The following is a 15,187-nucleotide window of genomic DNA, read 5'->3' on the forward strand; positions in this document are numbered from 1 at the left end:
CAATAAACAATATATTCAAATTTGAAACAAAGTAGTGTTCTTTTAGAAATTTACCTGTAAAGTCCGAAGTTTAAAACCTTTTTTTAAACCACGTTTTTTTTTTGTTTTTTTAAATGAAACCTTGGTCCTTGCTCCTTTAATTGAAAAAGAAAATTAGGGCTTGAATTACATTTTTCGAGTAGTTATAAGCTTGGAAAGACAGGGGGTCGAATTAATTCACGCCTCCCATTTTGAAATGTCTATTAAAAAGTAAATAATTAATTTACTCAAAGTATTATATATCACAAATTAAAAATAAAAGATCAATAAATAATATATTCAAATTTAAAACAAAAAAAAAGTAGTGTTTTTTTTAGAAATTTACCTGTAAAGTCCGAAGTTTAAAACCTTTTTTTAAAAAAAAAAAAAACATGTTTGTTGTTTTTTTTTTTTGTTTTTTTTTGTTTTTTTAATGAAACCTTGGTCCTTGCTTCTTTAATTGAAAAAAAATTAGGGCTTGAATTACATTTTTCGAGGAGTTATAAGCTTGGAAAGACGGGGTGGAATTATTCACGAAATTTCTGATACACCTAAGTTCTTGCCGGTATTTTTGTATTTTTTTTTTTTTTACAGATAATAAATTTTAAAAATATATTTTATTTTTCGGGTCAAAATTAAATGATGATTTCCACCAAAAAAATATTGAGAATCTTGTTGGGAAAAAGTTGTGAACACGAATGGAGAATACACCATTGATTAAATTGTTGTTAGTTCTTATTTTTAAATAACTAACATTAAATAATGATTAAATAGTTGTTAGTTCTTATTTTTAAATAACTAACATTAAATAATGATTAAATAGTTGTTAGTTCTTATTTTTAAATAACATTGAATAATGATTAAATTGTTGTTAGTTCTTATTTTTCCTTTAAAAAAATGTAGATTCAAACAACGGCAAGAACTTAGTTGCCAACCTAATACTTTCATGAATGTATCGCACATGTTTTTTTCAAATAAAAATTTTAATAGGTTGAAGCATTGTTTAATGTTTATATAAGAAATTTATGGTTACAAAAGATAGAAAAATGGAAAGATGTGACAGACTCAAACTGATGCAACTTAAGATGTAACTTTAAAAGATGTTAAAAAATTTTCAGCAATAACATCTACTGGATTCGTGTAGTTTAAATGTAATTTTATTGAATATGTGAAATATTAAAACTTCACATTTCTGTGAAAAATGTCTGTAAATATATTTTAAAAAATAATATTTCAAACATTTGAAAAATATGCGATACATAAATGAAAAGTAAGGAAACATTTATATAAAAAACAGTTTACGGATATTTTTTATTATATTTAAAGACAATATTTAAAAGGAATAAACGAGTGTACTTTTTTCAGCAAGTATGCCAAATCCACTGCCACCGTCTATTTCTATTTCACGGAGCAATGACTTGAATGAGTTAGTATGTATCATTGCCAAAAAAAAAAAAAAAAAATCATCTATACAATGATTTTTATTGCATTATGTTTTCTGATGTAAATCTATATCTGTGATTCCCAACATATGGGTCGCAACAGTGCAATACCAATACCATGGGGGTCATGAATTGATTTTGAGCCGAATGTGAAAATTATATAAAAAACACGGTGACAACATTAATTGTAACTACAAGAATTTTGTGCAAAAAATTCCTCAAAACTCCCAGAAATCCTGAACAAGATATCCGCCGGCAAGCTGACATGACAATATTCACTCCAAGTTTTTAAAAGCTGGAGGTGATACCATGGTCTGTTCAATCTTATTTTAGAAACTAATAAAATTCCTTCTAATTTCAAGAAAGCATTAATCGTTTTTTTTTGAGAGGGGTATACAAAAAGGATAATAGGTCCGAATGTAAAAACTATAGATCTATAAGTTTGTTGAACCATGTTTATAAACTCTTTATAACGATCATTGGCAACAAAATCACATATTTATTCCGGTCTCCCCGATTCCCAAGCAGCCTATCAATCTAAAAGGGGCACAGTCGAACAGCTTTTTGCCCTTAGCCAATTAATTGAAAAATCAATCGAGTTTAATAAACCATTATACATCATTTTTATAGATTTTACAAAAGTTTTGCTTGTACCAAATTAGACAAACTTTGGTTAATTTTTAGATAAAACCCTTCAACAAAAACTATTAATAGTAAACCCATAAAACAGGCCACCCAATTCATTTATTTAGGGCATAAACTGATTTTCTCCCGTGATCACAAGACGACATTGAAAACTGGGTTGGGTGACTTTCCAAAAACACACCATTCTAAGATCAACACGGGTGCCGATATCTGTTAAATTTAATTTATGTCCTCCTCGTAGTTTCATATAGTCTTTATTGTATAACATGGACAAAACAATTATCCAATCGCATTGAGGGGTTTCAAAATCACATCGTCTGATCAAGAAAAATAAATAAAACATCCACCCTTCGTCAAACTACTTCCCTACCCCCTCTATTTGATAAATCAAAAAATAAAACCTTTAAACTTTTTGACCATGTCAAACGATCAACCACAGCCCTGTCAAAGTTATGCTTTGAGGGTATGTTAAAAGGCAAAAGAGGCACGGGAAAGCTAAGGAAAAGGTGGAGAGAAAATGTTTTTGATTAGACATCTCTCAACCAACTCGCCCTTGATTGGAAGGAATAGTGAAAAATAGGTCACGTGGGTTCGCAATCTGTACCAAATGAAGATGCGACTCATGATGCCGTTTCCAACAACTTATGTGAAGCGGCATTCTCTTAACTTCTTATTCTTGAAAACAAGTATCGAAATTAAATGTGGAAGACGAGTTGAGGTGTGTGTCATCAACAACGGATTCCAGGATAGAATTACTAGCTGAAAAACTGCTATCTCACCCGTCTCATTAAAGTCAATTCAAAAACATACTTTACATAACGGTAGAAATTTGTGTATTTGAATCATTTTGAATTGATTTGCAATTAATATTTGTAGCAGCTTTAGAACTTTTTCTGAATAAGTTTCAAATTAATCATAAATTCATTGAATGTATAGTTACATGATGAATAAATAATCTATAATTCAATAATCGCAATATATGACAATTTGTTGTACAAAAGATAAATGTGTATATAAGATATTTTAAGGATTGAGGTCGCTTTCTTATTCATTATTATGATTGCCAAAGTTTTTCTTTTAAGTTCAAAAGAAGTATCAGAAAAAATAAAAATAAGGGTATTTTAAAAAGTGTTAAAAAAGCAAATATAACAATTAAATGTGTACCAAAAGCAAGATAAGTTACCATTCTACCTACCTAAATGATTTTTTAGGATTTAACTTATTTTATAGAGTTATTAAGTTTGAAACACGAGTAGTGGCAGGTACTCAAGTTAAAACAAGATCAAAATGGCTGACATTTAATAGTCATCTGAGGAATCTTGATAATCACTCAAAAATCGAAAATTAAATACTGATATAACCCCCTTAACAAATGTCACAGACATGAAAAATAAAGGCGGCGTAAAGCCCATCATGGCATTTTGTTTAATTTTCGATTTTTGAGCAAGTCCCGAGATGACCATCTCATGTCAGCTATTTTATTCTTGTTCTAACTTAAGCACTCGGCACTACCCGTGTTTTGTATTAAATAAACGCTTTAAAATAAGTTAAAACACAAAAATCTCATCCAGGTAGGTAGAAGATAACTTCTTTTTTGGCCATTTTTTCGTTTTGTTGACTATACTACAAAATGTTCCAAGAGAATTTTTGAAACCAATACTTCCGACTTGAAAAGTTATTTTTTAATTAACGAGGTAGGAGTGGGGGCGGTTTTGCTCGGCTGTAAAATACATTTTATGCAAATTTTGTATTTATTATTACAGATAATACTCTATTGAATATTATATTGTACCTAATATATAGTACTGATTTCAAAAGTTAAAAAAAATGACTTAGGTGCCAGCTAGAATGGAAACCAAAACATCTAACGCTCCAACTGCGTTCACTTCCGTTTGAGTTATATAAAGATTTAAAATTAAACCACTTCAAGCTATAAATGAATTTGCATATGCACACAAGTAATAGGAGTATGTTGGCAAGTTGAAATGAACATTTTGCATTTCAATTTGCCGACATTTCTGCATGTGTTATTCATCCAAAGATTCATCATAAACCATCCTTGGTATATGATTACTATTTCCTGTTGATTTCAGTTTTATGCAACTAGTAGTTTAAGAGTTTATCCGTTAAATATCCACTTTATTTATATAGATTTATTCAAAAGATAATGTGGTACAAGAACGCAACTTTTTTTCCACAGATGTGAAATTTTCTATCATAAAAAAAAGTGTTAAACTTTAGCTAGTTTTTGCCAGAATATAAATGGGTACGACGTTCAAAGGAACTCGTACTGACACTAGTTGTGTGTTTCCCTATGAGGGCAATGTTAGACACAAGGTCGGTATTTTAAGAATTTAGATGATGGATGCAAGACCATTTTTCGGTTGTGTAGGTTTCAGCATTGTAAATTCATCTTTAAATTTGGTATCATTCTGCTAACAGAGCACCCACTTAAAATTTATATTTTTGTGGATTTCTGTCATTATTTTTATTTATTTTTGAGCTGTTGCGCAATTCTCGGGGCATCAACGGCGATAACAACATGATGCCATCTTTGTTTATCCAGGTAGGTTGAAAGAGCAACTTATTTTGCCTTTGGTAACAATAATCTTATTATATATTGTTTCTTGACCACTTTTTCATTGCTATCTATTGTAATACATCTATTGCAATACACACACATATAAGAGATTTTATTTTCACAATAAAAATGAAAAACAAATTTCATTTTATTACAAAAATTAGAAAATAAGTTTTGTTTCGAAATTGTTTTAGATGAGAAATGATTAGCACAACATCAAAGATGAGAACAGTATTCTAAACAATCCAAATTAATATTCGCCGGCCTTAGTAAGTTCAGGTACTTTTTTAGTCCCCCCGATTTATCGGAGAGCGACCTATTTTCAGTGGCATCCGTCCGTACGTCTATTATTCTGGACGATTGCCAGATAACCATTGATTAGTTTTTCCTGAAATTTTGCCACAAATTGTATTAAATAGATGTGCAAGTAAAAAATGTTTTTTGCAAAAATTCCCGTTGCATCCCCAGGGGCTCAAAAAAGGTCAAAAATGCCCCAAAATGACTAAAAATGACACATTTTGCCCCATAGCGTTTGATCCATCCATTAGATTTTCCTGAAACTTAGCCAAAATGTGGAGGCCATTGTTCTTAATATAAATTCAGTATGGGTGACCCTGGCAAAATTCTGGTTCGCATCCCTCTGGGACTTTTAGGGCTAAAAGAAAAAAAAAATGCCTTTTTGGAAGAAAAATTTGTATAATGTACATTACACATACTAGTGACAGAAAGAAAATCAAATTTATAAGTAAGAAGGACTGTCTTGTGTCACCAACTTGAAAATAATCTCAAGAAACAAGGGAAATAATTCAAACTTGAGAGATTTTTGTTGTAATGTCTACAAATTCCTATTAATCGCTTAAAAATGATTTACTTATTTAAAAAAACTACAGTATAGCCTCACCTGTTCGCGGTTCCCTATTCATGACTCCCACGTATTTGCATAGCTTATCACATTGTATGCATCATAACATTATAAAAATGAATGCTCGGTAAACAGTGTTGCGAAGTTAGCAGTTTTTCCACTAGATCTAGAATTTTCGTTTGGAGTGGGGGGGGGATGTCGGATCTAGCGGTTAGCATTTTGCTTTGCTCTAAAATCTGGAAATTTCATTTGCGAGCAAGAAAAAAATACAAACATTAGTTTGGAGGATATGTTGTTCACATAGAAAATGAGTTTACAGTACAGTGATACAGTATGGGTAACTATACTATGCGGTGTTACTTTTCCCCTATAGTTACATTTTTTTACTAGTGGGACCGTATAAACAATGAGAAAATTGAAGTTGATTTTGAATATAATTGTTATTCTTTGGAGAGAGGAATTTTTAATGTCTATGTATAATTTGCTATTTCGATCAAAAGAATATTTTACCTACCCTAGAACGGCTATTACACATGTATGAAATAATTGTACCTTCCCTAGGACAGGTAATTTACAGAATGTATATGAAATAATTTTACCTTTTTGGGACGAGTAATTTACAACACATATTTAAAATATGTTTACCTAACTTCGGACGGGCAATTTATATACATATATGAAACAATTTAACATACTCTCGACAGGTATTGTACAACATATATGAACTAATTTCTTTTCCCACCAAGGTTACCATAATTTTAAGAAAATTGAAATAATTTTAGAAGATGGATCATTAGGATTTCCAAATTAATACATAAATACATTGTGTTGGTTAATGAGTTCGCAACCCTTGCTTCACCATAAATTTCAACATTACTGCGTTTCTTTCCTTCCTCACTATCGGCACTATTATTGTAAGAAAAAGTATGTCATTTTTGGAAGATGTCTCAGCAGGACTTTTAAATTAATGCATAAATACATTGACACAGTTAAGTGATTATACAACCCTTGCTTCATTATCAAACTCCACATTACTCTGTTTTATTTTTTCCCCACTACTGACAACAAAATATTTTGGAAAAAGACATTTTTGGAAGATTACTCAGCAGGCTTTACAAACAAACAAATATGTTGAGAAGCTTTGTGATTAGGCAACCGTTGCTTCACTACGAAATTCAACATTACTGTGTTCTTTCCCTCCCTACTACTGACACCATCATTTTAAGTGAAATGATATCATTTCTTGACCATAACTCAGCAGGTTTTCCAAATAATTACATAAATGCATCAACAACAATTTGGTAAGAGAAACGATGTTATTTCCGGAATGTTATTCCATACTTTTGGAATATGACATTGTGGGATTGTATAGTGACCCCAAAATGGACATTACTCTCTCCAGCCCCACCCCAAAAGTGAAGATTTGTTAATTCATAGAGAACTCCAGAACACGTTAAAAAGCAACATACTCGTGTCTTTCTACTCACCACTACAACTGTGACGTCATTCATAATTCTTGGATACGTTACTAATTTCGACAATTTTTATATTTGTAACCCACGTTATCGGCAACCTTCTTACTAAAATAATAACTGATATATTGTCCGAGTTGATTATTTCATTACAAACACACCACTCGATTAATTCACATTTCATCATTTTTCAGAATTCTTGGATATGTTACTAATTTCGACAATCATATTTCATAATTCTAACCCAGATTTTATCCCCTACACAACTGTTATAAATATACATTAAATAAATTAATGTCTAAAACGTAAAATGTTGCAGCCATTTCCTGGATGACTCTATAATCCCCACCCCACTGTTAAAAATATAAATGAAATATAGTAATGTTTAATTCGTAAACGGTTTCGGCCATTTCCTGGACTGATTTTATATCCCCCACCCCACTGTTAAAACATACATGAAATAATGTAATGTCTAAATCGTAGACTGTTTCAGCTTTTATATATTAGATAAAGTAATTTTGAGACATAAACTGCTTCAGCCATTTCAGGGACTTACTCCATATTCCAATACCCACCTCTCTGTCTCGGTCATTTTGTATTTTTTTTTTTTAGAAGGAGGTAATGCCTGGTAGAAAACAATATTATGCTTACTTGGCCTTTTGGCTAAGATCAAAGTATACTATCTGTCCTGACGCAGCATTTCAGTGAAATCATCTAGTGCCCCCTCTCCAGTGTGGTGGTAATGCTTGGGAGAATGAACAGACACTAATTCACCACACCCCGACCTCACCTAAAAAAATATGGTTCGGTAATCCCTGGCGGCCTCCAGAGTACTTTTTAAAGCAACATAATCGTGCTTGTCCCCCGCCCCCATCATCATCAACACATGACGTCACTTTCAGAAAATGACTCAGCAGTTTTTCGAAATACATGATTTCATTATAAATTGTTATTTGTTTAATATGAGTACTACACTGTATAAGCACTTTATTTAAAATTCATGCTACTCAAAAAATAAATACTTCAAAGTGCAGTTAGTGATTAGGCAACATTTGCTTTACAATAAACTAATCAAGAAATTGGATTGAGAAACAGATGCTAAACAAAAATAGAGATGATACATGTCAGTTTCTTATTTAATAAATCGTTAGATGAAAGTACAGAATAGTTTAAATAATACCTTCCCCTCCCCATGTCAAGAATGACTTTCAAAATAATAACGTTATTATTTAAGCACTGTCCGTATTCAGTGTGTCATCCCCCCTCCTCAGTCTTAAAATAAGGTATGAAATTAAGTAAATATGAGATCGTAAAAAAGATATATAGGTTTGTTTTCATATTTACAAATTCCAAACCGCGAGTAAAATTTACGTATGATTTCGTTTTCGTTTTTTTTTTAATGCAAAAACAAAAAAAATGAGATGGTGTCATTAGTTAGAATTGAAATTAAAAAGAACCAAGCGTTCCAAATGTACGCGCATGCGCACAAAAAACAAAACAAAATGTCAGCTAATGCTTAATGAACATTTTACATGTAAATTTGCCAATGTCTGTATGCGATATCCATGCATGTAAGCAAAGATAGTATTCGCTATAAACCATCCTTGGTGCATGAATATTATTTTCTGAAAATTTCAGCGCTATGTGATCAGTAGTTTAAGAGTTTACCTGTTAGATATTTTGTCTCTCACTCACTCACTCTCTCACACACACGTCTACTGTTTTATTTATATAGAAAAATTGCATCCAATATTTGTAGTTTTTTGTTATTCATGAGGATGAGGAGAAAGAATGTAACCCCCTGCATATAGCAAGGAAATAATGTTTGATCAATTTTCATGGTGATTTTTTGGAAAGTGATGTTTTTATTGCGTCATCATGAAGATTTTTCTTAATTTTTGTTTTTTAATAGAGGCAAAAATAACAAACTCTTCCAAATTACCCCTATAAATAACAAATTCTTCCAAATTACCCCTATACTTAAAAAAAAAAAACCCCTCTAGATAGCAGAAAATCACGTAAAGAAGAAGTAGTCTTATCACGTATCCGGATAGGACACACATACATAACTCACTCCCACCTACTAAAAAGTGAAGAACCCCCCCAAATGTATACCATGTCATGAACCTTACACAGTGAAACACTTTTTACTTGACTGTCATGATCTCACACGAATTCGTCAACACTACTACAAGGCTACAAGTTTAAAAGAAGTCTTTGATAAAGAAAATCCTAAAACCATTCTAAATTTCTTAAAACAAGCAAATCTTTACCATAAAGTATAAAAACCACCAAATAACAAACTATAACAAAACATTGGCCGAATATACCCAACGAGAATCGATTCTGAAAGTACCAAAAATTTAAATCTTGTATACAGCATTAAATGACCCAAAGAAGGTTGATATGCTGGTTAAACAAACAAAGCTGAATTGTTTAAAACAAGTTGCCAGTGTATATGAAACATTAGGATAATTTTAAGGTTACCAGTATTCAATTTTGTTTGTATTTGTTTTGTTTTTTACTTTTACTGCTAACCCTAACTGCCTCCAGTAGGGAAGTGTTTTTCTTTTTTTTATTCTCAGAATCCACTATGCAAGTATTTTACCGCAATATTTAAAAAAGTATATCCCAGTTAAATTTAAGCTTTACAGTATCTGTTATTAATATGTTAGGTGTAAGTATGCAATAGTTGCAAAACACTATCCTTGTATGTTGTTTACATCTTGATGGCAATGACCACAAAGAAAGAAAGAAGTATCTAGAAGATATGTATTGTATCTAGTAACAAATGTATGCTTTAAACAGTCATTCGTTACTTAAAGTAGATGAACGTTTCCTTTGCTGTTGATATATGTTGAAAAGTAAGTGTTTATTCACTGAAATTGACGCTGTGTGAATCAATATTTTCCCTAGCGATGCCATATTGTAATGTTCTGAAGTGTTCGTTTGGAATAAGAGAATTAGCGGGCAACCAATCAGAGGCAGCGGACTTTCCTGAGGGAGACTTTTTTTTTAATTCTACTATGCGAAAGATAATGGTATATCTGTATGTATGATCCAATTACGGGTGGTGTAAGCATAGAATCTGTGGAACGTATAGACTTCCTCCCAGTGTTGATTGGTTGCGGTAGTAGGACTAACATATAGAGGGAAAAATAGGTACCGCTTCCTCTAAAGATGTTGCAACTGTGATGGTGTTACTCCTAGGATGCAATGTAGTATTTTATTATCATGACTGAATATGTCTAAAATGGTGTTCAAAAGCTATATAAGATAGTGGTTATTAGCCTAGATGTATTGAATTTGTATATGGCATCTGTTGTTCCAAACCTGCGATACTTTAGTCCAGAGGGGAATTCCTGTAGTCATTTTATTATATACTAGCCTGGGTGCCCATCATTGACTGGGTAATATGTGTTGAGCAAAAAAATGTGATAATAGGCAGGCAGGCTCGAACCTGTACCGCACATGAGCAAAAGAATGTGAAAAAAAATGTGACATCTTTGCTGTTGCGTCCATCACTAAACCAGAAGTGGCAAAGGTCTAAATTAAGGCTAGTCAATCGAAACGAGGGGATGACTTTCAAAAATATTGGCAAAAAAGCAACCCCTCCCTGTAGAAAAGTGCCCAATTGAGGGTGAAGGAATTAATGTTTTTAGCCAATTTTTTTATATTTGTCGTCTGAAGGGTCGAGCTTAACAACAATACTGATCTCATGAAAATCTGTCGCCTCTGTCGAAAGTTTTATATAGACATACGTTGAGATTTATATTATAGACTAGCGGGAGGTACCCGGCGTTGCCTGGGTGTTTGTAGGCGTGTGTATGGGGAGGGGGGGTTGTAAGTAAAAAAAAAAAGATCGGAAACCCAAAAAAAAAAAAAAATCAGAACAAAAAACATGCAATCTTAAGATAACAACGTTGTGTGTGTAGGGGTGAGGGGGGTAAGAAAAAGCCCCGGTGTTTAGAGGTGTAAAAGAAAAAAACGTTTTGGTTGGAAGGTGGGCTTGAACCCGAAGCCTCGAGGGTAAGGTGAAAAAAAAACAAGCTTGACGCGTTACGCGTACGCCAAAGAGACAAACAACTAAGTAGTGAGAAAATGAGACATTTTAAAAACCAGCACGTTAAACTATCAAACATTTTCTAGGTCAAACATGACGTCATGGTCGCAGTAGTCATGGAAAAGGCAAAATGAAGGAAGGATTTTTTGCTACACCCTCCCTATACAAAACTGATGATTTTAGGATGAAGGAATGAATGTTTTTGGCCAATTTTTTGATAATTGTCAGGCGAAGGTTGGAGCTTTAAAATGATACCTATTTGGCCAAAATCCGTGGCCCGTGTCGAAAGTTTTTGTGAGACATACAAACACACAAACATTTTCGATTTTATATATATAGATGGAGATAAATGTTATCAAAGGCAAGATAAGTTACTCTTCTACCTACCTGGATAAGTTTTTTCTTTTGTTTTAACATATTTTAAAGCTTTTATACTGATAAATCCACCCAATAAGTGTCATTGTGACACTTATTGGATGGATTTTGTTTAGGTTTGAACTTTTGAGGCATTATTGACACTCCAAAGGTGGCATATTCTTGTCGACCATGTTTAACTTAGCAACTCAACAGTACTTGTTAAAAAAATTCCAATTAAGGAATAATATATATATATCAACAGTACTTGTTTTTAAACCGAATAAAAGCTTTAAAATATGTCAAAACACAGATCTTATCCAGGTAGTAGAAAAGTAATTTATCTTGCCTTTGGTAATATTTATTTGTTATATATTTGAATTTTTGACCCTTTGTTTTCGTTTGTTGACTTTTTTGCTAATTCCCTCACCCTTAAAGGAACATGATCAGCTCGTCTGAGAGATGGCCTTTGATTAAACAAGCCTAAAGAGAAGTTGATTAGTAGCACCAATCAGCACTGAGCTTAAAAACCAAGGATATTCAAAATCTCAAACCACGAGGTGTCGCTGCTACTGCTACAAAGTATTTGGTCCTTTCTATTTTCCAGTCCGGTTATGTACCTACTTTCTGTACATAACATGACTGCAAGCATGTCAAGTTACAGTCACTATTTACGGCAAATTAAATTGCTTGAAACTTCTTTTGGCGTTTCTTTGGTATAAGAACAAAAAATGAAATATTGAATTTCAATTAAAATCAATGGTACCTACGTAATTAGGTCGCAATTAGTAAAATATACAAAAATTACGAAGAATGATCAAAGAAAATTAATTATTAATGAAAATAGTTTGAAGAAATTTACAAGTTATATTTTAATAAACAGAATAAACAGGGGAGGTAACTGCAGTCTGTCTTGTTACAATTCCATTAATATCAGATCCTCATGAAAATACATGTTTTATCTAATAATGTAGTAATATGTTACTAATTATGACATCATAATTAAGTAAATAACAGTAACTTTTAATTGAAATTCAAGGTAAATTTTTATTTACTTTCCCAAAGGTTTAACACGAGGAATTGCACTGCTTAATATCTGGAAAATTACCTGTTTGCGGCAAATTTAAATGTGATATTAGTTTTTAGCATACTACAAAATCTGTCAAAAGTCATTTTAAAGGTTATTAGTAATGTGGAAAGTAAGTAACAATTTACCAAATTCAATATTTCGATTTTCAAACTATACCAAAGAAACACCCTTCTTTTCAATATTAATTTTTAACGCAAATAAGTCACAAATGAATAGAGCAAAACAAATGTTTTTCTTTTCACAATGGTATTATTCTTAATTTATGTCACTAATAGCAACGATGACCAATTTATGTTGCTTGTGCAGAATTAGTGGATTTTGATATAAACGCATTTCAGGTGTAAACATTTTGTGTCATGTCGAAATTAGTCTAAATTCCAAAAATCACAAAAAAATGATCAAGTAAAAGGTGTGCTAGATCTATTTTTCACAAAAAATAGACACTAGCGTTCCAACATTTTCTATTTTTTCAATGATGAATTTCAACAAAAGCAAAAGAGATAAGTCGGTTTGTCATTTTGGAGCTGGGAAGATAGTAATTGTCATTTTGAAGATAGTAATTGTCATTTTGAAGATAGTAATTGTCATTTTGAAGATAGTAATTGTCATTTTGAAGATAGTAATTGTCATTTTGAAGATAGTAATTGTCATTTTGAAGATAGTAATTGTCATTTTGAAGATAGTAATTGTCATTTTGAAGGTTCATTGTCAAAATATGTCAATTGATTAGTGCCACTCTACAAGGAAAAAAAATACTAAATTTTTACTATCACAACTTGTTATAGTTTACAATCCCTAAATTCAGATTCTATTTTTTGCCGATTACACGTAAACAACCTAAAATCTATCTTTTCACCATAAACGCTCTGATCCTCATTTGACCCCAATTAATATAAATGGCTCTAGTCTCAAAGAAGCTCCTTGCTTTAAAAAGCTTTTGGATCTGACCTTCACTCCAGACCTGAAATGGAAGGCTTATATCTAAATCTATTGCTGGAAAAATGGTTGCATCATTCTACCGTTCCAGAAGGTATTTCATTTGTGACACAATCCTCTCCATGTGTAAGAGCCAAATTCGTCTTAAAATGGAGTACTGTTGCCACATCTGGGCAGAAGCTGCTCAGGGCACTATCCTGCATTGACATAGTTAAAAATCGGTAATGAAACCTAGGTGATTCTTTTCTCTGTTCTACAGAAGAGACGTGGCGAGCCTGTCTCTGCTCAATCATTATATTCATGGCAAGTGCTCATCTGAGTTTTTCAATCCATGATCTGTTGTCAAAATTTCACAAAAAGCACTTACCTAGCTACAACCACTATCAACAATTTCTTTCATTATCTATGCCTAAATCTAAACGCAAATTTTATGAATAAAGCTCATTTTCTTAAACTGCACGCCTGTGAAACTGTTCTGCTAGCCTGTTTTCCAACTGACTACAATATGGTAGTCTTCAAGTAAAACGTAAACAAGTTCTTGTTGAGCCGTCCACTTAATTTTTTCTGGTGTTTAAGTGCATTGTGTTTTTTGTTGGAGTGGGGAGTGAATATGAAAAAAAAAAAAAAAAAAAAAAAAATTTTTTTTTTTTGTCAAGTTATTTAATGCTAAATATTTTTTTTTCTTTGCACAGGAGAGATTTTTGGTCTACTGACTTAGACGGATTCAGACTTTAGAATTCATGTCCGTTCCAAAAATTCTTAATGACTACTCATTACATTTTTTCTAAAATTTTGCATGAAGTTACAACTAGGCAAAGGAGGAAAATGTAACATTCTCGGATTTTTGATAAATAATTTTGGTGGTGTCCCCAGGGGGCCAAAAGGAGTTAAAATGCCAAAAAAATACCATTTTTCGGTACATAGAATATTTTTCTACCCTTAGATTTTGCTGGAAATTACCCAAAAGCAAAACCACATGAATATATATTCATCTGGAAACGTAATATTCGATGAGAAAATTCTGGTTGCATCTCCAGGGATTTCTGCAAATCAAAATGAAAACTTCTGGTTTATTTGTTTCTCTGTCTCAGATAAAATTTTTAGATTATCTCCTTTTGATTGTTAAGTTTTTATTTTATTTGTTTTTTTTAATATTGTTCCTATTTATTTACCTCGCCATGAGGGCAGAGTTAGACACAAGGTCGGTTGTTAATGTTGGGAAAATCTAGCGCCCAAAAACGGAGCACTCTGGATAGCAACAAAAATAAAAATTGCCTCAGTCTAGAGGGATATTATTCTACGTTGAATTTGAACGAAAATTGTTTTTTTGGAACTTATATATTATACGGATGACACCATGGGCAATAACTACAATTTCTTCTTGGAATAGTTACAAAACACCCCCTTCCCATGTTAAATTATAGGTTTCTAAATAATAACTTTAAAAAAGAGCATCACGCTTAAACTTTACATTTACCAAAAAAAGTCATTGAACTTTTTGTCTAAATTTAATAAAACAATTTTTTCTTGCTCAAATAACATACAAAATAAATAACACCAAAATACTTGAAAATCAAAAGTTATTGTATAAAAATAACACAAAATATATTTGTAAAAACAGCTATTGAAAAGTTTTTTTTTAAATTGAAGCAACATTACTCGATCTTTTGGCTAATGTAGTATCTGTTCTGATACTACACATCCTCTTTTCAGTCCTCAGTCAG

The 15,187-nt window shown here is 32.0% G+C and overlaps 1 protein-coding gene across 10 annotated transcripts in view; it reads right to left on the minus strand.

The window, feature by feature from the left end:
- Window positions 1-15,187, minus strand: part of LOC145269173 (zinc finger protein castor homolog 1-like) — a 750,830-nt gene that overhangs the window by 653,461 nt on the left and 82,182 nt on the right. The window lies entirely within an intron of this gene.

Source organism: Euprymna scolopes, chromosome 4 (assembly GCF_053919585.1).
Source record: "Euprymna scolopes isolate OS-2025 chromosome 4, ASM5391958v1, whole genome shotgun sequence".
NCBI lineage: Eukaryota > Metazoa > Mollusca > Cephalopoda > Sepiida > Sepiolidae > Euprymna > Euprymna scolopes.